The sequence below is a fragment of the Microtus oregoni genome, unplaced genomic scaffold, assembly GCF_018167655.1.
Source record: "Microtus oregoni isolate MIOR12 unplaced genomic scaffold, Mior012 000002F_ref0000024, whole genome shotgun sequence".
Classification (NCBI taxonomy): Eukaryota; Metazoa; Chordata; class Mammalia; order Rodentia; family Cricetidae; genus Microtus; species Microtus oregoni.
The window spans coordinates 30,806,755-30,833,122 of NW_024543061.1; the positions used below are offsets into that span (position 1 = coordinate 30,806,755).

The following is a 26,368-nucleotide window of genomic DNA, read 5'->3' on the forward strand; positions in this document are numbered from 1 at the left end:
AATTTAGCTGAAGGACAAGACAAGGACTTCAAAAGAGTAATTATGAATATGTTCAAGGCCTTTAAAGATGAATAAATGCCTTAATGAAGACAGTGAAAACACAAACAACTGAATGGAATAATAAAAACATTTCAAAACATGACAGTAGAAATAGGATTATCAAAGAAAAAACCCAAACTAAAATAAAACTGTAAATGAAACATGTACAATGTCAAACAAAAACCTTAGAGGAAAGCCTAACCAAGAGATTACAAGACTTGGAAGAAATAATGTCAGGCCCTGAAGACAGAGTAGAAGAAATAGACAGGTCAAAGAAAGCATTAAATAGAAAAATATCCAGGCACAAAACATCTAGGAAACCTGAAGCACTATGAAAAGACTAAATCTATGAATAATAGGTATAGGAAAAACTTAAGGTAAAAGGCACAAAAAGTATTTTTAATAAAATCATAGAAGGAAAACTTACTATTGTTGTTGTTGTTTTCTGAGACAGGGTTTCTCTGTAGCTTTGGAGCCTGTCCTGGAACTAGCTCTTGTAGATCAGGCTGGCCTCATAGAGATTCATCTACCTCTGTCTCTGGAGTACTGGGATTAAAGATGTGTACCACCAGAGCTCGGCTTAAAATCTACCAATCTTAAGAAAGGTGCCTATTTTATTTCTCAGAAAATTAGGAAACAACCTTCCTCAAGACCCAGAAATACCACTTTTGCTCAACTATGTTCATAGCAGCACTGTTTAGAACCTGGAAACAACCTAATGTCCTTCAAATGGAGAATGAATACAGAAGATGTGGTACATTTACAAAATGGGGTACTACACAGCAGAAAAAAATAATAACATCTTGAAATCTGCAGGCAAATAGATGGATCTAGAAAACATCATATTGAGCAAGGTAATCCAGACCCAGACAGACAAATATAATATGTACTCACTCACAAGTGGCTTTTAGATATAAAGAAAAATAAAAGCCAGCCTACAATTCACAATCCCAGAGAACCTAGACAAAAAAAGAGGACCCTAAGAGAGACATACATGGATCTAATCTACATGGGAAGTAGAAAAAGACAAGATCTCCTGTATAAATTGGAAGCATGGGGATCATGGGAGAGGGTAAAAGTAGAGGGAGGAGGAAGGGAGGAGAGTTGAGGAAAATACATAGCTCAATAAGAACAATAAAAAAAGGTGCCTATCAAGATACATGAAGTATATGGAACACCACATAGAACTAGAAAAAAAAACTAAACACAACACATAATAATGAAAACACTAAATATACAGAATAAGGAAAGAATATTGAAAGCTATAAGGAAAAAAATCAGGTCACATATAAAGGCAATACCATTAGAATGACTCTTGACTTCTCAATGGACACTCTAAAAGCCAGAAGGGCCTAAGTGGATGTACTCCTAACTCTGGTACCACAGATACTAGCAGAGACTACAATGCCCAGTGAAGTTATCAATCACAATTGACAGGGAAAGAAAAACACTCCAATAATAAAAACCAAATCTGAGCAATTTTTATCTACTAATCCAGCTCTACACAAGATACTAGAGGGAAAACTTAAGTCTGAAGAGGTTAACCATATCCAAGAGGTCACAAGAAATAAATAACCCCAGAATAGTAAATCAGAACAAAGGGGGAAAATATCTAAACCACAGCAACAAAACAATAGGAATCGGTTAAACACTGCTCACTAATAACTCAATATTAATGGTCTCATCTCCCCAGTAAAAATACAAAAACTAAGACAGAAACAGGACTCATCTTTCTGCTGCATCCAAGAAACACACCTCATTATCAAGGATGGACGTCACTCCAGAGTAAAAGGATGGAAAAGTATTCCAACCAAATGGACCCAAGAAGCAAGCAAGTGTAGTAGCTATTTTCATACCTGAGAAAGCAAAATTCAAACCAAAACTTAACAGAAAAGATAGGGTAGGAAACTATATATGTAGTAAACAAAAAATCCACCAAGAGGGTATTGCAATTTTAAACGTCTGCGCCAAACACCAAAAATTAATAAGTGAAATTTCATTTATTATGGAACAGGAAAGTTTCTGTTGGCGAAGGACACCACCATTCAGGTAAAGTGGCAGCCTACAGAATAGAAAAGATTTTTTTTTAACCAATCATATATCTGATACAGTTAGTATCTAGAATATATAAAGAACTAAAAAACTAAATATTAAAAATAACAACAAATAACTCAGTTATAAACTGGGGTATAAAACTAAGCAGAATTTTCAAAAGATGGAACAGCAAAGGCTGAGAAACATTTACATAAATGTTCAATAGTTTTAGTCATCAGAGAAATGCAAATTAAAGCTACTGAGATTTCATCTTTCTCTACTCTGACTAGCCAAGATCAATAATCACACATGCTGATGGAGAGGATAAGGGAAAAGGAAAACACATATTCACTGCTTATGGGAGAACAAACTGGTACAGCACTATGGAAATCATAAAATCAGTGCTGTGGTTACCCAGGAACTTAGGAATCAATCTACCTCAAAATCCAGCTATACCACTTGGGCATATATCCAAAGAACTCTACATTCTACTACAGAGATTCTTGCTCATTCATGCTCATTGCTGCTCTATTCACAATAGACAGGAAGTAGAAACAACCCAGATGTCTATCAACTGATGAATGGATAATGGAAATATGGTACATTTCCACAATGGAATATTATTTAGCTGTTAAGAAAAATGAAATTCTAAGGTAAATAAATGGCAGAAAAATAATCATTCTGAGTTAAGTAACCCAGACTCCAAAAGACAAACAACAGTATATTTTCTCTCATATGTGTACATTAGCTGTGAAAGTGTGCTACAATCTGACTAACCACAGAGGTTAGATACTTAGAAAGGGACTAGGGTAGAGGAAAAGATCTCCCAAGGAAGGAAAAATAAAACATGTTGCTATGGAGATACAAAGGGGAAATTACAATAGGAGGACTAAATAGGGAAGGGGATAGGAGAGAAGGGGAACGGAGGAAATACGGGAGGGGTAACTAACATTACAGGTCACTTGAGAAACCATGTGGAAACCTACTGTAGAAACTTCCTAAAATATATACATATATGAAATGAATCTAAATGGAATTATCAAATAATAAAAGAAGATAATGCTCAATAAAATGTCTTATGTCACCAAGTAAAATTTACAGCACCAGGAAGGTGTTATCTTGTTGAATTGTTGGCCAAAAGGGTCTCATGGAAAACCCCCAAACATCACAGGGTTTGCCAAGACTCCTGATTAATCTACACAACATGACTGTAAGTCCTATTGCTGAATACAACGCTTACTTATGTCACTGAAGATGGAGAAGTTGAGCTGGTGCCTAACCAGAAGCTTTACCCTTACTGACTAGTGTTTACAGTACTAGAAGGCACTCTGCATGCTACTGGAGGAGAAAGATAATCACCAATATCAGCCAGTACAAACTCTGAGACCTACAATAGTGACCTGCTTGTAAAATACACTGGTACAATAGTGGTGCAAATGTTAGAGGAGTAAACAAACACTTCTTGACTGAATTTAAGGCTTACTACATGAAATGAAACCCTACCTGGCATTATTAACATGGCCAAGAATATGAAACTAAATAGGTTATAGGCCTAGGGGGAAATATAATACTATTATTTTGCAAAAAGGATATAGTAAAAAAGGGCTCCTGGTTACACATTGCTATTTCCTTAGATAGTAATTTGCTCAACACATATTAGAGAAACTTACTCTTGCAGGAGATGGGAATTAACACAAGATCCACAATTGAACAATGTGTGGAGAGTGAGACCTAAATGGGATGTCTTCTCAAGGATCAGATATTTATGTTGAAGAGGAAGCAAAAAGGTTTTAAGAGCCAGAAGATATGGATGACTCCAAGGGAAAAATGTCTTCCAGATACAATAGAACCAACATATCGACATATGAACCTAAACATAGGACATATGAACCTAAAAGCTTACAGCATCACACACATGACCTGCATATGTTCAAACCAGATGGAGTCTTAGCATTGAGAGGGAGAAGTGGATATGGGATTCAATCCCTAAGAAGTTATCTGCAACTGATACCCACTGGCAAAAGGAAAATCATTTTTTTTCCCAATGGTGTCTCACTGTTTATATTATCAGCCATTTATCAGCCAGGCACTATGTTTTGATTTTTTTTTTGTCCTATTGGTCTTTTGATTGTTTCTATTTCTCTTGTATGAGGTTTCTTAATTTTTTTTTTTGCTTGTTTAAAGAGAGAGAAAAACAAAGTTGGATGGGTAGGGAGGATCTGGAAGAAATGCAGGAGGTAAAAACATGATTAATATAGTAATGCATCAAAAAATTCTTTAATAAAAGGGGAAATTACATTCTATCAAACTGAAAAATCTAAAAGAAATGGATGAATTTCTAGGTATACATGGCCTACCAAAGCCAAATCAAGATGAAATAAATAATTTATATAGCTCAATAACATCTAATGAGATAGAAGCAATATTAAAAATCCAGTCCCAACCCTCAAAGAAAGCCCAGAACCAGGTGGATTTAGTGCAGAATTCTACTGAGATAGGAGAACATATACCAATACTGCTCAAGTTATTCTGTAAAACAGAAAAGAAAATCACATTGCAAAATTACTTCTATGAAACCAGTGATACTCTAATATAAAAATTAAGTAAAGGTTGAACAACATAAAATATTAATAAAGAAAATAAAGACAAAAGTTCACAATAAAATACATGCAAACAAACACATAAAGATAATTCAGCATGATCAAATCAGCTTTCATCTAGAAATACAGTGGATGGTCAACATTCATAAATTTAAAAAATGTAACTCACCACATAAAAAAGCATGAGGATAGAAATAATATGATTATCTCATTAGATGAAAAAAGTAAAGTCTTTAAAGAGACAGAAAAAATACAGTCATAGATTAAAGCAGTAAAGAAAAATAAGCCACGTAAAGATGGAATATACACAGAGAGTCTAAATTGAGTATATTATTGTGCTTTCTTTAAATTTTTTGACTGTAGAGAGACATCCCTCCCCCCAGGCTGCTAAGTTAAATCAATATATAGGTATCTTGACTTCAAAATTTGGGTCTAAGGATGTGTTTCTTTGGAAAAGAGGTTCTGCTTTTGTTTTCACAAAATATAACAACCTGTGGATTCCTTCCAGGCTGATGTGGTTTGATGGAAGAAAACATCCCTGAAAGATCTCCGTGAACCCTAAAAATACTTTTCCCAATAAACAGCAGAAAGAAGTCTTGAGAAAACTACACCCAAATTGCCAAAATGATTGTTTATAAATGTTTGTTTTCATTTAAAGGGAGATACGATATATAGAGATGAATACATTGGTATGGATCTTGGTATACTGATACAAATTTAAGGCCAATTTTATTACACTGTGTGTGTGTGTATACTCTTGTTTAAGGTATTATGTTTATATAGCTCATTAAAAATATAATACATAGGCGCTCCCCGCCCGCCACCCACGGTACTCCGTCGGTTCTCTCCTTAGTTAGTTTCTGAGCTTATGGACTCGCGGACAGGTGTCCTCAGCGCAAAGAGGCCAGACTCGGAGTCCTCGCCTTGAGCCTTGTGTCTGAGAAGTTCCAGGTACTTTGTACAACCACTGTCACAGAAGCTGTGTGTTTTCAGTACCTTTGTAAGTGATGGCTGCCATCAGAAAGAAACTGGTGATTGTTGGTGATGGAGCTTGTGGTAAGACGTGCTTGCTCATAGTCTTCAGCAAGGACCAATTCCCAGAGGTTTATGTGCTCAGAGGTTTATGTGTGTAAACTATGTGGCAGATATTGAAGTGGATGGAAAGCAGGTAGAGTTGGCTTTGTGGGACACAGCTGGACAGGAAGATTATGATCACCTGAGGCCTCTCTCCTACCCAGACACGGATGTTATACTGATGTGCTTCCCCATTGACAGCCCTGATAATTTAGAAAACATCCCAGAAAAATGGACTCCAGAAGTCAAGCATTTCTGTCCCAATGTGCCCATCATTCTGGTTGGGAACAAGAAGGATCTTCGGAATGATGAGCACACAAGATGGGAGTTAGCCAAAATGAAGCAGGAGCCGGTAAAACCTGAAGAAGGCAGAGATATGGCAAACAGAATTGGCGCTTTTGGGTACATGGAGTGTTCAGCAAAGACCAAAGATGGAGTGAGAGAGGTTTTTGAAATGGCCATGAGAACTGCTCTGCAAGCCAGACGTGAAAAGAAAAAATCCGGGTGCCTCATTTTGTGAAGCCTTGTGCAAGCACAGCCCTCACGTGGTTAATTTTGAAGTGCTGTTTATTAATCTTAGTGTATGATTACTGGCCTTTTCATTTATCTATAATTTACCTAAGATTACAAATCAGAAGTCATCTTGCTACCAGTATTTAGAAGCCAACCATGATTATTAATGATGTCCAACCTGTCTGACCAGCCAGGGTCTTTCTGACACTGCTCTAACAGCTCTCTCTGCACTCTACCTGACACCAGGCGCTACATCAAAGAATTTCTTAACTTCTTGCTTCTTTCTAGAAAAAGAAAAAGTTGGTAACTTTTGTGAATTAGGCTGTAACTACTTTATAACTAACATGTCCTGCCTCTCCTCTGTCAGCTGCAAGAACTCTGGTTGAGTCACCGACTGCTCTCAGAGCTTTCCTCCGCAGACCCCATGGCAGAGCTCTGGGGAAGGCATCCAGTTTTTTGAAAATTTGCTCAGCCAGAAAGGCCCAAGTCCACGAAGCTGAGGCAGAATTACAGTTCTGTGGTGTCATGTTAGTTACCTTATAGTTACTGTGTAATTAGTGCCACTTAATGTATGTTACCAAAAATAAATATATCTACCCCAGACTAGATGTAGTATTTTTTGTATAATTGGATTTCCAATACTGATATTTGTCATTCCCACAGAAAGTGTATTGTGTTTTTTGTTTTTTTTTTTAAAGAAAGTGTATTTGGAAATAAAGTCAGATGGAAAATTCAAAAATATATATAATACATAATTTAAAATTATGGATTAATAGATAGTCATCTATAATAGTCAAACTGTAGTCATATTAGTTAGGATTTCTAGATGTACAGAGATATATTTCAGATGGATAGGTACTCTTCAAACCTTTCAAAGACCTACAGAACATGGCATTTAAAATGTTTTAAGAAATTAAGACTTTTCTTGACAATGAGACACATCTCCTGGTAGCACCAATCTACATCAAGAGGAAAATGGGTATCAGAAAGGCTCCTTATGGAGTTTGTTAGCCATTTGGGCAAGAAACTGCTCTTGCTTGGGTGGCTTTATGGTATTCTGTATGAACTGGACATACTGGAACCACAGAAAAATGAATGCTAAAAATGCCTAAAGAAGGTGAGACAGACCTTCAGGGTTGCTGCTTCATGAAAGAGTCTGCAGACATTCTGCAGGACGCAGAAAAAAATTCTTGCTTCATGGAAAAGTCTGTCAGATACTATCAGCTTGTAGGCTGAAGATGGATGCCCCAATGTTAAAAAGAACTTTGAGTGACTGTCCAGGCAGCAAGATGCCTCTGCCAATTCTAGAGTTTTGAAAGTTGCTTACAATACATTTCCTGTTTACTTAGTTAATATTATATCCTTCTGGGGTCTTTGATGGAGTTAAAGTCTAAATAGTTACAGTTTTCCTTAGTTATGATAGAAGATAAATTAGATATAAAACTTTAGACTCACAAAGATAGGATAGATGATAGAGTATTTTCCTTAACTTATTAAATATAAATGGACTAAATATTGTAGCTATAATTCTTGCTTGATAACTGCCTTGAATATGCAATTTTACTATGTTAAAGTTAAAACCTTCCTTTTTTAATTAGACAGAAAAGGGTAGATGATGTGGGAAGTCCTTCTGCTTATGTGTTGCTTTTATTAGCTAATGAATAAAACTGTTCTTGCCAGTGGCTTAGTAGAGTAAAGCCAGGCAGGAAATCCAAACAGAAACATAGAGAAAAAGTAGGCAGCATCAGAGAGATGCCATGTAGCTGTCAAAGGAGAAGAACATGCCAGATCCTTACCTGGTTGGCCACAGCCTTGTGGCAATACAAAATAACAGAAATGGGTTAATTTAAAATATAAGAGTTAGCCAGAAATATGCCTTAGCTATAGGCCAAGCAGTGCTGTAATTAATACAGTTTCTGTGTGATTATTTGGCCTGAACAGCTGGGAACAAAAGAGCAGTTTCCGTCTATAAAAAAGGTCTTTCACAAAATCCAGTATTATTCATGATAAAATATCTGGAGAAATCTAGGAATATAGAGGACATACTTCAACCTATTAAATGCAATAAACAGCAAGCCCACAGACCACATCTTGATGAGCTGAGAAAATTTCAAAACATTTCCATTAAATTCAGGAATAAGACAGGGTGTCCACTCACCACCCCTCCCCTTTCAATAGAATACCTGAAATCTTAGCTAAAGCAATAGGTGAATGAAAGAGATCTACAGAGATACAAATTAGAAAGGAGCCAAACATCCTTATTTATATATAATTATATATATATATATATATATGACACCAGAAAACTCATATAGCTGATAAAAACACCCAGAACGTAACATAATACGAAATTAGCACTAAAAAATTAGCCTTTCAATGACATTCTAAGAAAGAAATCAAGGCATCAGTACCTTTCACAATAGCATCAAAAGACCCCTGAAATGAATTTAATCAATACAATGAAAGACTTGTACAATAAAAACAAGACCCTGAAACAAAACTGAAGAAAATATCAGAGGATGGAAAAACTTCCCATGCTCATGGATTGGTAGAATTACTATTGTGAAAACGGTTGTCCTATTAAAAGCAATCTACAGAGTCAATACACTCCCCATCAGAATTCAATCCAATTCTTTACAGCAACTGAAAAAGTTCTTACATTTCATATGGAAACACAAAAATGCCCAGATAGTTCAAACAATCCAGAATATTTTGAAAAGTGCAAGAGATATCACCATTCCAGATTTGAAGTACTATAAAGTTGCTATTTATTACTATAAAGTAATAAAAATAGCATGTTATGGCTTAAAAAGAGACAAGCTAGTCAACAGAATATAACTAAGAACATTCTTAAAAGCCTGCACTCTTCCCGCCATCTGATTTTTGACAAAGGCAATACACATCAGAGAAAAAACAGCATGGTCAACAAACGGTGCTGTTCAAACTGGAGAACTGCACGCTGAAGAATGAAACTGGATCCTATCTCTCCCCCTGTACAAAGTCAGCTCCAAATGGATCAAGGACCTTAACACTCCAATAGATGGGAAACTAGGAAATACGCTGGATATTAAGCACAAGAAAATATTTTCCTGAAAGGGGCCCTGTACGTGTAAGCAATAAGAACACCAGTTGATAAATAGGACCCCATTAAGGACATTAACATTGTGGTCTAAAGGCCACAAACGATGTGTATCCTACTGGTGCAGAAGCAGATGTTTCAGTGGGCACTATTCAGCTAAATCTATGTTGTTCTCATGGCTGTAGCCTTCTGGGAAGAATCTTTTCCTTACTGTCTCTGATTTCTCTGGATTGTAGGGTCTAGGGTCTGTTCTCTTTTCTTGGCTCTTGACTGTACCTTGAACATGACCTCATCCATCCTTACAACTTTTCTGATTTTCTTCCCTCTTTCCTTCACAGAATCCTTGGGTTACACTGAGGCCATCTGTACAATAGGACAACCTCTGCATCTCATCATGTCCTTAGCTTGATCACATCTGAAGAGTCCCTTTTGCATAAGGGATACAGTCACAGGTTCTAAAGATCTTAAGGGGCCACATTATTCTGCTCCCTAAAGAAAAAAGCATAGTCCTAATGACATGCTCTGGATATAAATAAAAATGTTCTAAAAAAAAAAAGTTAAAGGAAGGTACACTGAGCACCTCTCTAGTAGAGGAAAGTCAGTGTGGCTGTGTTAAGATTAGACAAGAAAGCCTGGGATTGAAAATGTTACCAGACATAAGGAAGGCAGTTTCCAATAAAGTAGACCAGTATTCTCAGAGAAGTAACAACCCTAAATGTACACATACTTATCAGCTAAATACAAAAAGCAAAGCTGCCAGGCAAATGTACAACACTAATTGTGCAACCACAGTTGGAGGCTTGAATACTCTACCCTGGAAACAAGTAGATTTCTCAAGAAGGTCAGGAAGGTGTAAGAATGATCACACTGGACTGACAGTCTGCCTCCCACTGCAGGACAGTTGCCAGCATCAGGTGCTCGGTGCAGTATACACATACTCGGTGCAGTATACACATGTTTGGTGCAGTATACACATGGAGCAGAGCTCCTGAGAGGCAGAGGCATCAGGAAAGCATCTGAGTGCCTGAGAACAGAGGATGGACATCTCTAGATGTGTTAAAAAGCATGAAACCAGGAAGCTCAATTACACACTCACAAATTACACAATGTGATTAAAATAAGGACAGAAATATAAACACTGTGCACCTGATCATCTAAAACAAGCCGTTTTCCTGGATTTCTAAAAAAAAAGTCAAGTTCATCTGAAAGATTTCCTACTGACCGGCTGTCCCAGGTTCTTAAGAGAAGGGTGCCATGATTAGGCAAGTTCCTTCATCAGAGAGGGAATCCTCCTAGCCATTGAGAAGCAACTGGAATTGTGATATGAAACCAGACAGGAACATGACAAGAAAGGACACTTAGAGGCCAAACATCTAAGAAAGTGTGGGAAAATCCCAAACAACAATGAGTTGGCAAGTCAGCACTACTCAGATTAAAAAGGAAACACAAGATAACACCCCATGACCTGGGTCCTGGAGCAGAAGTGCAAAGTTACTTCAGTGTATATAAAAAACTGGGGACTTTGCTCTAGCACAGAGACCATGAGCCCAGCTGTGACAAATAGGGTACGTGTTCAATGTTAGTTGTTAAGTCTTTGGTAAGCAGGCTACAATCCAGATAACCAAGAGTAAGGGATTAGAACAAAGGGGAAATAGAATGGACAGATATGGATTGATGGTATCTTAATCAGGGTTTCTATTTCTGTGAAGAGACACCATGACCACAGCAACTCTCATAAAGAAAACCATTTAATTGGGATAGGCTACATTTTCAGACAGTTAGTCCATTATCATCATAGTGGGACATGGCAGCATGGAAACAGACATAGTGTAGGAAACAGCTTGATTAGAAGTCAACAGAAAATGGACTGAGACATTGGTGTGGCCTGAGATCTCAAAGCATGCCTCCACAGCGACAAACTTCCTCTAACAAGGCCACACCCACTCCAACAAGGCCACACAGCCTAATTGTGTCACTTTGGGGATTATTTTCTTTCAAACCACCACAGATGGGGTGGAGTAGGACTGAAACAGGAGAATAAATTGGGGAGTGGAGGGAAGTGTGGGAGAGGGAGGGAATGACAGGAAGGGCAGCTAAAACTCAGTACCTGTTGAGTGGTTGTATGGAAACATAATACAGTAGATGCTTTCTGAAATATAAACATAAATAAAGGAGATCTAAATGGAATTGCTAAGTAACGGTGGAGAAAGATCCCCCAATTGGACATCTCTTGTCACCAAATGAAGCCTTCATTTCTGAGAATAGTTTACATATAATTGAGTTGTTGGCCAAATGGGTCTCATGGAAAACCCCAAACAACCCAGGTTATTGCCAAAGCTATTGGTTGCTCTCCACAAATTAAGGATAAAGCTCCATTTATGAAGGCAACTATATAACTTATTGGACACAGAGAAGTTGAGTTGATGCCTACCTAAAGCTTTCACCCCTTCTGACTAGTGCTCATGGTACTGAAAGATACCCTGTACTCTACCAAAGGAAAAGGGTGACCACCAATCCTGGTACAAACCCTTAGATCTACAATGGTGACCTATCTGCAATATGTGCTAGTAATGGTGGCACAAAGCTTGAGAGTAACCAACCAATATCTGATTGGATTTAATGCCTATTCCAATGATATGGAACCTATCCCTGACTTTACATGGGTGATAAAGAACCTGAGACTAGAAAGATCAGGGACCTAGGGAAAAACCAAATACAATTCTGCTAAGGGATTAGCAATTAAATAACTCCTAACAACATTCTGCTACACTCATAGATCAGTAACTTGCTCAGTCATCAACATAGAAGCTTTCTCCTGCAGTAGACAGGAACAAACACAGAAACCTACAGCTGGACTGTGAACAGAGAGTGAGAGACCTTGGAACACTCAGTCCTAAATGGGATTCTTCATCAAATCCCTCTCCTCCAGGGATCAGGAAACACTGCAGGAGAGGAGGTAAGAAGACTGTTAAGAGCAGAGGTGGAGAACACCAAGGAAACAAGGCCTTCTAAGCTCAGCAGGACCTACACTATATGAACTCACAAAGACTGTAGGCGCATGTACAGGGCCTGCATCAATTCAGAAGTCAACTCTGACTGATAACCTCACAAATGAAAAATTCATTTCCTTCAAGGGAAACTCACTGGGCCTACAAACCACTCTTAAAGGCAGGCTCCATGCCCAGCAGTAATCGGCCAACACAAAATGAACTCAATGTCATATTTGGAAGTTCTTTGCCTCATAATGCTTTGTAAGGCCATTTATTTATTTACTTATTTATTTATTTACAGGTCCTTTGCATATACATTACGATTTCCAGCTTTGTGTTTTTCTGGGGTTTCTCTGTGTGTGAACATGTGTGTCTCTGTGTCTGTATGTGTTTCTTGTGCTTTTTCTTTGGTTCTTTTTCTTGTTTTTTTTTATACTATACTGGTTGGTTTGTTTGTGTTTTATCTTATTAATTTTATTACTTTTCAGATGCCTATTTGTTTTCTAACAAGATAGAGACAGGGTGTGCATTTAGTTGGGAGGGGAGGTAATAAAAATCTGGGGAAAAATTATAATCAAAATATAGTATAAGGAAAAATCTATTTTTCATAAACAAAAAATAGGAAAAGATAGCTAATAAGGGAGGGAAGAAGGCTAAAGTGAAGATTTAGGTATAAGAAAGACTTTTTAAAAAAAGAAAAGAAAAGAAAGAAAAAGGAAATCCAGAACACATTATTTCTCCCAAATGTTGTCATTTGGTTAATCACATTTTTGAGGGTGGAAAATGTGTGTTGTCTATAGAATAAAATCATAACTACTAGCCTTGTACTTCTCTCCCAACCCCAGAATTTATTTTCTGCATACAAAATGGTTTGTAATGGAGGTATAAATTTTTTACATTCTTGTGTGTGAGAAGCAGGTTTTTCTGACATTTACCGGGAAGGTCTAGTACCTTTAGCGAAATGTATCTAGATAGGGGGTAGGTGACAGACAAGGAGACAAAGCAGAGCTGGTTAATTGAGGATGGAGGCTTTGTCTGGGTCAATCTGCAGGAGAGGCAGTCAGGAGGCAAGAAGCCTTTCTCAGCTCCTACTGTGGGAATGAAGAACAGAGTAGTAAGCTAGCCTTTAGATTGTTGGAAGAGTAGGGTTGTATGTGCACTGCTATTTACACGTGTGCATACAATTTTGTGTAAATGTATATATATGTATGTTTGCCTTTTGAATATCTGTGCTCTGATCTAATGATTAAGGCCATCTAGAAATCCACAATAGAGATTCAGTTAACCGGTCAATCTCTTCATCCCTCCCTTTTTCTACCTCTCCAAACAGCAAAAGCTCATCTCAAACATGGGGAAAGCTTTCAAGAGGAAAGCTATCTTTGTTTCTTCATATACACAGTGAAATAAAAAGAATGAAAGCTATCTTTGAAAAAAAAAATCCAGCACAGTTTACCAAAATGTGATCATTTTGAAGACACAAGAAAAACATGTGACACTGGCTCAGAGAAATACTTTCTTCTATGGTAAAAGAAGATAAACAAGGAAAGGTTTAGAATGTTTGATTAATAGGCACATTTCTGGAAGCCCCACCTCTAGCCCCCTAGCTGAACACCTTCATTTTCTTAGTTGATCTGACAGCTGTAAAAACTCATCCTCCCTTTAGGTAAAATACAAAATAACTGACCCATGCAGTAAAAGGATGGCTACAAGGCAGTTTTAGTAATGGACCTTACTAAATATCTTGGGAGCTAAAAGCATATAATAGAAATTTCAATTACTGGGGCTGGAGAGATGGCTCAGTGGTTAAGAGCATTGCCTGCTCTTCCAAAGGTCCTGAGTTCAATTCCCAGCAACCACATGGTGGCTCACAACCATCTGTAATGAGGTCTGGTGCCCTCTTCTGGCCTGCAGGCATACACACAGGCAGAATATTGTATACATAATAAATAAATAAATATTTTTAAAAAAAGAAATTTCAATTACTAGACATTATATACATGAATCAAATTACCATCGTTCTCCATAAATATGCATAATTATTATATCAAACAAAAATTATGAAATTTTGTAAAAGGAATAAAAATGTTATATTTAAAACTCAGCAGACAATCCAGGCGTAGTGCCTTTAATCTCAGCACTCAGGAGGCAGATGCAGGTGGATTTCTATGAGTTTAAGGTCAGCCTGTTCTACAAAGTGAGCTCCAGGACAGGTAGGGCTGTTACATAGAGAAACATCCGTCTCAAAATATCCCTCACCCACCCAAAGAAAAGTGCACAGCCAAGAAAATGAATCTAAGAGAGAAATCAACAGCTTTAAATACATTTACTGAATAAAATTAAGATGTAAACAAATTTCTTATTGAATATATGAAGAAAATAAGACTCAGATTAAGTAATTTGGTGCAGGTGGCACAGATGTAGGGGTATGAAGACAGGTTCCCGACTCCTAGGCAACTGACTTCAAGCAATCAGCCTATCTTGAGATGTGTTTGGACAAAAGAGAATCACTGACCCTCAAGTTGGATGCCATGCCTAACACGTATTTCAACAATATGTCTCAAACACTTAACGTGTACTTGAGTTAACCGGGACTTTTGATAAAGGGCAGCTCCTGAGACAGCAGGTTTTGAGATAGGCCTGAAAGTGTATGTTGCTCACAATCTCCAGGAGGGAGATGCTGGGTAGATTGGTATGGATACAAGCATAAAGCAAATAATGAGACATCTAGATTACGGTCCCTAAAATCCCTTCTTTACAACTGTCAGGGTATTCACTAATGTATCAAAGGATTCCAAAAATCAGGCTTTGCTGTCAGAAAAACTTGATCTGAATCTGTCTTCTGCTTGAGTGCCCATGGTCAGTTTTTCTAAGCCTTAGTTTCTTAATTTCTGCACCAAGGAGACTGACAGCACCTCTGTCTCATGAGACTGCAATGAGGTTAATTAAGAGTATGCATATAAAGCACCAACACAGTATCTGATTCAATGTAATGCTTTCAAGTTAAATGTCAGCCAAGAATTGTCTTCATGATAATAAAAGTGTTATTATTAAATATTCAATCAGGAAAAAAGGCATGCCTATCCACCACTGCAATGAGTAACTGGCTTTCAATGTAAAAAGCCAAATCTCAAAGACAAATAGAATTTTGAGCTGATCTGAGATTATCTCCACTAAGGCACCAGCATGAAGGCAGATGGGAAGTGGTGTCAGAGCCTGTACCGTGCTTACCTTCACTTTCTGGCTGCCTCTCTCCACGTGCCCATCTGTAGAACTACCACAGGTTTTGAAACACATTCCTGCATTTTAAACATCAATATACAGTTTGCATACAACAAATATGCTCTCAGGGGCAGTCCCCTTCCCTGTGTCTACACTCAGTCACCCAATGCTATCAATTAATGAATGGATTTCAAATGCAGTACTTCTATACAATTAGATAAAATTTGGCCAGAGAAAGGAAAGTCATGATACATACAGCAACACAAATGAACCTTGAAAACAACACAGTAAGAAACAAGCCATGGGTTAACAAATAAAAGTCTCATGCCAGGAATGGATTACCTCTTTTGGAGTTGTTGACCAGTGAGGTCCCAGGAACCCCAAACTATACCAATGCTATTGGTTAGCCTCCAGAACTCAGCAGTAAGATCTTCTGCTGAAGACACCACACACTCGAGTCATAGAACATGGAGAAATAAAGTGGGTACTGACCTGGGAACTTCATACCCACTGACTACCTTTCACAATGCTGGAAGGCGCTCTTCATGCTACATGCTACCAGGAAGAAAAGTAATCACCAATCCCATCTACCTGTGAACCCTATGAGCTACAATAATGACTGGCCAGGCAAGGCACACCCACTGGTGCAATAGTGGCACAAACATCACGGGAATCATCAAACACTTTCTGACTGCATTTGAGTTCCACTCTATAAGATGAAACCCATACCCAGGCACCACTATCAGGCCAAGAATCTATGGCTTACAGGTCATAGGTCCTCTAGGAAAGTCTACTACTATTATTCTGTCAATTGGAAAGAGTACTAAACCGACTCCGAATGATTTAGACCAGTGCACCTCTCAGCACCCACCAGAGAAGCTCCTTTCTGCAGCAGATGGCAATGAATATGAACCCATACTTGTCAAGGTTCAGAGATTGAGAGACTGCTGAAGGCTCATCACCAAATGGAACATCTATATCACATTCCTTCCTTCCAGTTCGCAGGGATCATGGCACAGAAGGGAGCACAAAGACTGTAAAAGCCAGAGGCGGTAGATGACTGTAAGGAAAGAGTGCACAGCAAACAGCTGCACACATGAACTCACAGCAGTTGTGACAATATGTACAAGACCTGTGCAAGAACAAGCCAGACCAAGTCACAGAATGGAGGGTGGAGGGGACGGTGGGAATGAAGTCCCATTCCCATAGAGAAGCTACTGGCAACTAATAGCTGTTTGAAGATGAAGAGTCGGTTCTTTACGTGTGTAGACATTGGTAAATCAACTACCCTTCAGTGGAAGGCCTTAAATGTGCAGCATAAACTGGACTTGATGGGTGAAAAGAAAAATAATACAAAGTTGGGTGGGTGGGTAGGACCAGGGATAGATCAAAGAGTAATAGAAAATATGTAAAGTGCATGGCACAAAATTCTCAAAGGCAATAGAGAATGAGAGAGGAAGCAGGGGCAGATATAAACGGTCACATGCTACAGTGACCATGCTCAGATGGGGGTTCCCGCCAGGCAAACACAAGGCAGGATGTGGGTAACTACTTGCCAGCAACTGGAATTGTGATGTCATTTCTAGGGTCAAAAGAATTTTTTTTCTAGGGATGATAAAATGCTCTAGGCTTCAATGTGTAATGGTTAGTACACCCCAGTAAACACACTAATATCCATGGAATAGAGTGCTTTATGGCATATAAATTACATTTCAATGAATATGTTAAAATAGCCAGACATGGTGGTGCACACCTGTAATACCAGCACTTGGGTTCCTGAAGCAGTAGTTCAAGGCTGGCCTCAGTTGTACAACTCTGTCTCAAAAACATCATTGACAATAGAGGATCACCAAGGAAATAGATCACATTGGAATACAGAAAAGCCAGCAGTTGGAGACCAGTACTCAGGAAAACAGGAACAAGACCCCGAACTGTAAGGCATGGTAGCACATCTTCATAATGGAAGCAGTGTCAAAAAGATCATCACAGGTTTCAGTTGAAATCCAGGGTAAGTTCTAAGTCAGCCATGGATAAAAGAACAAGAAACTGGCAAGAAGAAAGAACAAAGAAGAGAAAGAGAAGAAGAAGAGGAAGAAAAGGAGAAGGAGGGATCAACAGCCACAACCAAAGCAGCAGCAGTCGCCTCTACTGTCGTCATGGGATATAGAACACAACAAGGCCCTGGGTTTCTAGTGCGATGTGGGAAGCCACACCTACCCATGCTGTAATAATAAATGCCATAGGCAGCCCTCCTCTCCTAAGTGGCCCTCACATCATCACCATAGTCACAAAGCTGGCTCAAGAACATACATAACTACAAAATTACTGCTGGAACTGACCTCACTGTGCTGCTCCTGTGTCTGCTCAGAGATAAGCTACAAAGAAGGAACGTGGGTCTGTCTGCCTGCTTACCTGTCAGTTGTCTTCCCCACAGTAAGTCCTTCTTCTCAGTCCACACAGCCAGTGTGTGGGGAGAGGACAGAGGAGTACGGCACTGCTGAGAAGCTGAGGCGCGGGAAGACATGAGTAGGTGTGGCAGACGGCTCAGTGACTTGGGTTCTAACCGCAATTTGCCATGAGCACTGAATGGGGTGCTGCTTTGCTCCAAGTCTCCTCGATTCCTTGTAATGCTGCCGTGGGAGACTGGTACGTTTATGCTCTAGTGCTGAGGTCCTGAGCATGCCTGGGTTTGCCTGTTCTGGATCTGAAGGGAAATTACTTTACAGGAGCTAGTCTTCCCTTCCTCCTTGTCTTTCCATCTTAGCAAAAAAACAAAACCATAGGAAGAAAACAACAGAAAGCTCCAGAGACAGCTATGCGTCTGACACAGTCTATGCAGTGTGTATCCCTATTGGCATCTTCTTCCTCTTAATGACACTTTAGTACTGGTTGGGACAGTAAGTATCATTGTGGCAATGAAAGGAACAGTGGTTAGAGAAGCCTCCAAAGTGGGAACAAAATAGTAGTGGTCGCTGATTAACAGCTTACAAACACTCGCACACCCCTTCCATTCACAGAGGTCAGTCAGTGGTTAACTATTGTTAATTTCATTTTAAAGGCAACTAAAAGGACAGTTAACTCACCCAGAGCCCCCAAATCAGCCAGACTGTATGGCTAAAATGTTATGTAATTGGTTCCATCTTCTGAAAAAGGAACACTTGGTATAACTGTTCAAGCATGACTATGTAAGAAGGCGCTTATCACTCTATGGTCTCATCAAGTCTCAGGAAAGAAAACTATGTGATTGGAAACAAGCACAGTACTCCTTTGGAACAAACCATTTGCCAGGTTAGGAGAAAGCCCAGGTTTGCAAAGAACCACAGCCACACAGAACCCTTCACATTGTGAAAGCCCCAAATGCTAGCATCTCTCCTGGACGTGGGACTGCTGGCACTACACTCAGCTGGCTCCTGCTATTACCACTGTGCTTTTCTACCTTCACCTTTGGCATATTACCTTCCCATACCCATGTCCTCAGAGTGTAGTTCTTAGAGCAAAGAAGGACCAGCAGAGATAAAGCAGCAGATACCTGGTCTGCAGGGACCTATTTGTACCTCCATGCCAACATGTGCACTAACCTTCAATACTCTCTCTCCTGCCAGCATCTTGGCTAAGTCCTGCTGCAGTCCTGCTGTTACTTTACGCTTTTGTTGCTCTGTCAGTCTGGAACAAAAATGCACTAACTGCCTGTTGTGTCCAGGTGCTCTCAGAGGTAGGACCGCTTACTGAGTGCCTGTGGTCCCAAACTGCTCTCAGAGCTGAATTGAGAAAGACAAGGAGTGATAGAAGATGAACAATGGATAAGAACATATGTAGATAGGGATATCCCTAGCAGAAAATGCAGAGGCCTCTGAGTGGAAACAAATTTTGGCATGTCCAAGGGACAGAAGCAAGAATATAACAAACACAATGGCACATGGGAAGGGGAGAGGAGCAAACGCATGAAAACCAGGCTGATGCTCAAAGGTGCAGGGATGGCAGGCTGTACTGAAAAGTTCATGCTGACTTCTATGAGGCGAGAGCAGCAGGGTGATATGATCTGACTTATTTATTTTTTAAATCCAGTTCATAAAAGGCAAACTGGAAGGCAGCTACCCAAGAGGAGGGCCTGATTATTTCTCTCCATGCCGGGCACTTGCATGTACAGGCACACAAACTATCAACTGCGGTTATGACAGCTGTAGCTGCACAAAGGCGGCAAGGAGAAACCTTTGCAGAGGAAATAATATGCAATTTTCTAGCTGAACACCTTTTAAAAAGTAATGATGGAGAATAAAATCCCTGCCTGTGAGGGAGGCAGGGGCTGTCTCTGAGTGCATTGTAACAATGTACCACTAGAAACAAGCCAGAGTCAGGCAGAGCAGAGCTCATGGGTGGACCTGGATCTGCAGGCTGGAAAGGTGGCTGGGGAGGGAGGAAATGGATGCAGTACTCAACTCAGAGGCCTGCTGTTTCACTTTGCAGCTCTAAGGAGTATTGGCTCAGAAAAGTTGCTTAATGCCACAGTATGACAACCACAGCTCCCTGCAGAGAACAAGGGCTGGGCCCAGCTCCTGATCAGAAGGAAGTTCACAGCCAGCCTTGGTTGCTCTAGGCCAGTGAATCTCAATTGTTCTAATGCAGCAACCCTTCAATACAGTTTCCCATGTTGTGGTGATCCCCCAACCATAAAATCCATGGCTACTTTATACCTGCAATTTTGCTACTGTTATGAATTGAACGTAAATATATGATATACAGGATATCTGATATTCAACCCCTGTGCAAGAGTTATTTGACTCAAAAGGGGTCTTAACCCATAGGTTGAGAACCACTTCTCTAGGCACAGAACCCTCTAAAGCAAGTCCTGCCCCATACTTAGTGTAACTTCAGACATAGGGTCTTATAAGTTACGAAGTTAGAAAGGGTCTTTTGAGTGCTCTGAGATTAAGAGAGTCAGAGAAGCAACCTTCAGCTGAGCAGAGAGAGGTCACCTGGCCCTAGCCACCCTTAGTCCATAAAGATGACAAGTAGGAGGGCAGCTGTCTTCCAACTCCAAAGGAAATCAGGGGTTATGTGGATAGCACTGTCCACAACCTGGGCTGAGACAGTGCTGGTGAACATGGAGTTTCCCCTACACAGAGGGAACATGGGCTTATAGAGCACTGGCATCATTTTCTTGGCCACTAGGAAAGCTATCCCACTAGGGACCCAGAAGCTAATTAGAAAGTGGATCACATTGGATCCATCTAGATTCCATTCCTGGGCTCTTTTCTATAAGAAGAGGCACCAGAAATTGAGTATCATTTTGACCAAGCCTTAGTCAGCTATAAAGTACTGTCCTTTGCACACCAAAGTTCTTGCTGTCCATAGATACCAGGGTTTTCATGGTTCATTTTTCAGCTCCTTCTGTTCTTTGCCTAAAATACCTTTTCCCTCCATCTTCCTGCCTGCCTGCTGCTTAGAGACTTTTTAGGGTCTATTCAAATGCTCTGTTATTTTCTGCTGTTTTTCCATTGTCCAGGACCCAATCAAGCTTCCTTCCACACTCTAGTAAACTGTATGCTGGCGTTTTGAGAGAAGAAAATGTTCTATTTGTGAAGGAGACCAGATCTGTGCATGTCCTCTGTCACAGACAGATCAGGGGGAAATACCAGAAAGCTCAGACATTTACTATCCCACAAAACTGCATCCTGAAAACAAAAGGGAGAGACTGACGGAGAAGAACTTGACAGAGCCAGTATCCATAATAGCAAGAGAACCTAACTGGAAGCATGAGATGCCTAATTTCCAAGTGTGGCCTCATAGCCCTTACCCACTGGTGAGGCCCTGCACCCTTCCAATCCATTCCTTTTGTGTTCAAGATGGCCCACGCTGGTTTCTATGACTGCAATTAAGATGCTTGACATTATTTTTTTAATTTTCTCTCAATCTGAACAGAATTATATCTCCCATCTGCACTCCTATAGCAGTTGAGTATCTTTTATAATTATTCTAATTATTATTATACTAATTCATCTATAGCTATTGATCTCCCTGAAATCCAGGCGCGTTAAAAGAACCCTCAGTCACTTCTGCCTGATCTACCCACGTCTGGCATGGGGCCCGGCAGGTAACACACCACACAGATGTGCTGAGCAGATTTAGACCTTCAAGTTGCACTAATTAGTCCATTCTCAGGCAGAATAGTCACAAAGCAATGATATTGGTTATTATAGTTCAAGTCACCTAATGCTGTACTTTAATCTTTACAAATTGTATTGGGAGGTCAGATCTTAATTCTTAAACAAACAATACTCATCATTTTGAGAGCTACTGTGCATCCAGCAGGTGCTGAACAAGAACCCTGGGTCCAGACCTTATAGCTGTCAGGTGGTTAGGCTGGATGAGGACCTAGGTTGGTGTGGGTGTGAAGCCCATGCTCTTTCTACTCACGATCATCAAAGAACACCCCCCACCTATAGGTGTGCATGTGTACACACACAGGGGTGAGGAGATAGGAAGGGAGGGAGAGAGCATGATGCAAACTGTTCTTACAAAGTTGCTGTTGCACAAAGCACTGTTTAGAATGACTACACAGAGACCTTTTACTGCAAAAGCACTTCTACCTTTAAGTGGGTTACAGTTTCTAGAAAGAGCTATCTTCCTCCCTCTAGGCCAAGGAAGAAAACAATGTGTGCTGAAGGGGACAAAGCCTGCCAGAGTACAAAGTGTATACCCACCTGGTAGGACACTGGTTTCCTACCAGGGTTCTTATAACAGCAGCTCTCTGGAATAGGGTTCTGACTTTGCTTTGAATGGTGAGGTGTGTGCGCACATGTGTGTTTGTATGCATGAGTACATAACACACCCGTGTAGGATATAAGCATACAAATGCCTGTGGGGTAGCAAGCTCACATGCAGGAGACTGGTGACTTGCTATTGTGCCTGGGGAAATCCTAGCTCTGCTCCTAGATGTACCATGCCCCCGTACATCGTGTCTTTCCTGGAAACTTCTTTTTAAAAATTTTATTTTAATTATGTGCATGTGTGCATGTCTGTGTGGGGGCAAGTGGTTGAGTGGCCAGTGTACCATGAGTACGAATGGCCCAGGAGTCAAAGGAATAAGATCCCCTGAAGCTGGAATTACAGGCAGTTGTGAGGCACTAATGTGAGTACTGGGAATTGAATTCAGGTCCACTGCAAGAACAAGTGCTTTTAACTGCTGAATCATCTCTCCAGCCCTCCTTTAAACTTCTTAACTATGTGGGGCACACCCAGTAGGACATGATCCAGCCTAAAGTAATGTCTAAGAGGACAATAAAAGGAGAACCTCCCCCATATCAGTATACCTCAATTGGACAAAACTATGCCTTGATAGCGCATTGTTCCTCTAAGAAGTGGTACAGTGGCCCTAATTTAGCTGCTCTGGTCATGGCTGGTCCTCCTCCCTTCTTGGGACTGTATTACTTGAGTCCTGTTCCTGTGGATTCCACAAAGCATAAAGAACAGGAGACAGGGAAACACCATGGGTAGTGTCTATTCCAAGAATTGAAAGGCTTCTCAAGGAATCCCACTTTCTCTTGGTGGCAGGCTCTGAGAATGTCACCACTCAATCCTAAGACTATAATCACATGCTTGTGATGTGGGAGTGTCATATATCAATCTGTTGATTTCATTGGTTAAGCAATAAAGAAACTGCTTGGCCCTCATAGGTTAAAACATAGGTGGGTGTAGTAAACAGAACAGAATGCTGGGAGGAAGAGGAAAGGAAGAGGAAGTGAGCTCAGACTCGACAGCTCTCCTCTTGGGGGCAGACGCCTCAGAGAGACGCCATGCTCCCCTCTCTGAGGCACACGCGATGAAGCTCCGACCCAGGATGGATGTAGGCTAGAATCTCTCTGGTAAGCCACCTCGTGGGCTACAGCAGATTATTAGAAATGGGCTAGTCCAGGTGCGAGAGTTAGCCTAGAAGAGGCTAGATAGAAATGGGCCAAGCAGTGTTTAAATGAATACAGTTTGTGTGTAATTATTTCGGGGCATAAGCTAGCCAGGCGGCTGGGGTGCTGGGGACACAGCCCCGCCGCTCCAATTACTACATGCTTGTATGAAGACTCTGAAGCTTTATCTGTCTATTCTACAAACACTTAAGAACAGCTAAGCTGGTGCTGTAGGGATGCTCTGACCTCAGGCCCAAAGGAGCCATCCCTAACACTCAGACATTAGCAGATGGACAGAACCAGAAGAGGCAGTGTCTGGAGAATGGAAGTGACAGAATGCTTACTCAGAAACCTGCAGCAGTGATGGAGGAAGGTCATTGGTTAAATAAAGAAACTGCCTTGGCCCTGATAGGACAGAAAATTTGGTAGGCGGAGTAAACAGAACAGAATGCTGGGAGAAAGAGGAAGTGAGCTCAGACTCGATAGCTCTCCTCTCTGGGGCAGACGCAATGAAGCAAGCCGCCAGGTCAGACATGCTGAATCTTTCCTGGTAAGACTGGTGCTACACAGATTATTAGAGATGGGTTGATCGTGATATGAGAATTAGCCAGTAAGGGCTAGAGCTAATGGGCCAAGCAGTGTTTAAATGAATACAGTTTGTGTGTTGTTATTTCGGGGCATAAGCTAGCCAGGCGGCAGGGAGCCAGGTGGCAGGAAAGCGGCCCGCAGCTCCTTCAACACAGCAGGGCACAGACACATGAACATGCCACTGGATTCTTAGAGTCAGAAGGGACTGTTTTTGAATGCCCATTCTGAACATTATTAAAGAAAGGTGTGGTGTTAGGTAAAGTCACCTCTTGAGATTCACTTTTTCTCTCTATTCTTGATAAACAAATAGGAACGCCTTAACACCCTGTGAGACCTTAATAATCCCTGGCCCTTTTCCATCCATCTTTAATCAACAACTTATTGGCAAAATATTGTATGCATTTTGCAAAACATTGGTCCTACTTTTTAATACTATTTTATGGGAAATGCATCACACACAGGCACAGCATCAACACCACAGAGTATGGCCCTTAGAGTTTCCAGCATTGATTATCTCAGCTCCATGGCATCTTCCCTTTGAGACACTAAGCCAAACATTCTTTTATGATGAGAAGGACAGAGAGTAAAGATTGTTAATGTTTTACCTTCCTCGACTTCAGTAGAGCTTCCCCTTTACTAAGTGGACTTAGAGCGAACTGAAAGATTGCATATAAAGTGTGAATCGGTTTCCCAGTGTGGTGAACACAGGGTGTAGTTACTGAGTCCAACAGTAAACAAGCATATGGATTCCACACTATGAGGTGCCAACTTAGAGCTCTCTGACTGTGGTTCCAGGAGAAAAGTCTTGATCTTTGGTAAGGAACATGTCTCTCCTGAAAGAATTGCTGCATCTCCATTTCAGAAGCTCTTTGGTTCCAAGAGGCTTCTCATGGCTGCTTTTCTCCCTGTTACTTCTTGGCAATTTGAAAGTGTAATTGGGCCTTGGGTCTATGCTGCCTAGTCCCTCTGGCTGCAGTGCCATCTACGGATTACAGATGTGTGCCACTACAGCTGGCTCTTGCTCGTAATCCCAGTATTCAAGAGGCTAAGGCAGGAGAATTTTTGTTGTTGTTGTTACCCAAAGGATAAAGCACCATAATCTACCCAACACATTAGAAGGGATCCTCAGTTCATGGCTTGGTTGTGTTCAGAGAGCTCACAGTAACCTGCTCATTTGCCCAATTAACTTGCCTATTTATTAGGTCTAGATTAAGAGGTGTTCTCGCTTTTAACGACTTGAGAATGAGAAAAGAAGAGAGAGGAGTGGGGAGAGGAAAGCAGGGAGGGATAAGACAATGGGCTGAACAAGCTAACAGTTTATAGAAGGGAAGACTGGTTGCCTTCCTGGCTAGGCATTTACCTTCATTTGCTGTTCACTCCCTTGACATTTCTTAAGCGTGTTCCCGGTGACAGACCCTATAGCAGAAAACACAATTCCTGATCTCAAGCTCACAGTTTAGCTAATGAGAATGGCAGATAAATAGCTAACTGCTCACACAGTTAGTCATCATTCCTTTGTCACACAGAGTGTGAGAAGTTCAAATTCAGTCCAAGGCATTGAGTGTGGGATCCCAGTAAGCTAGAGCTTTGGCTTTTGCAGGTAAAGTGTGGTCACAGCAGAAGGTTGATTTCCAATTATTCCAATTAGCACACTACTTACGAGTTAAAAACTGCAAGGAGACAGATCATAGGCTAACACACCACTACATAAAATCCCACAGAGAGCTTTGGAAGGGAGAGAATGATCCAGACAGTGAGGAGATGCCAGGAGGAAAGCACCCGTGGGACAGGTGAATGTGCCACATGGCTCTGAAAGCAGCAGCACAAAGGCGGGCAGACAAAAGCAAGAGGTATTCTTCACATGGACGCAAGGACAAGTGATTCAGCAAACACTAAAGGAAAGCTAAACTGGGCTACTGCTACACCAAGAAGACTCAAAAGACATCTTTCACCAAGATGGGAGAATATGTGACTAATGATTATTTACATATTTCTTACATTAAAAGTAAAAGTTTGTATGAGTGGAGACTGGACATCAAGAACTGGCAGGAGGAAGAGTTTTAATATCAGTGAGGGCAGATGGGAAAACTGAAGACAGACAACAGAGCCGAGTCAGCCATCTTGCTAACAGATAGACAGGGAGCAGCCAGCCAATGACCAAAACCCAAAACAAGACACACTGCATCCAGGCACAAGGGAAAACTTTCCAGAAAGGACTATGGGTCATAAGACATGTCCTAATACATGACATGAAAGAAAATATTACAAACACCCATGACCACTAGCAAACTAGATATCGACAGCAGGAAGGTAGCTTAGCACCTGGGAATTTCC

The 26,368-nt window shown here is 40.5% G+C and overlaps 1 protein-coding gene and 1 pseudogene across 2 annotated transcripts in view; one reads left to right on the plus strand and one right to left on the minus strand.

The window, feature by feature from the left end:
- Positions 1–26,368, minus strand: part of Chchd6 (coiled-coil-helix-coiled-coil-helix domain containing 6) — a 229,243-nt gene that overhangs the window by 105,981 nt on the left and 96,894 nt on the right. The gene's annotated exons all lie outside the window — the stretch shown is intronic.
- Positions 5,599–6,516, plus strand: LOC121435357 (annotated as a pseudogene).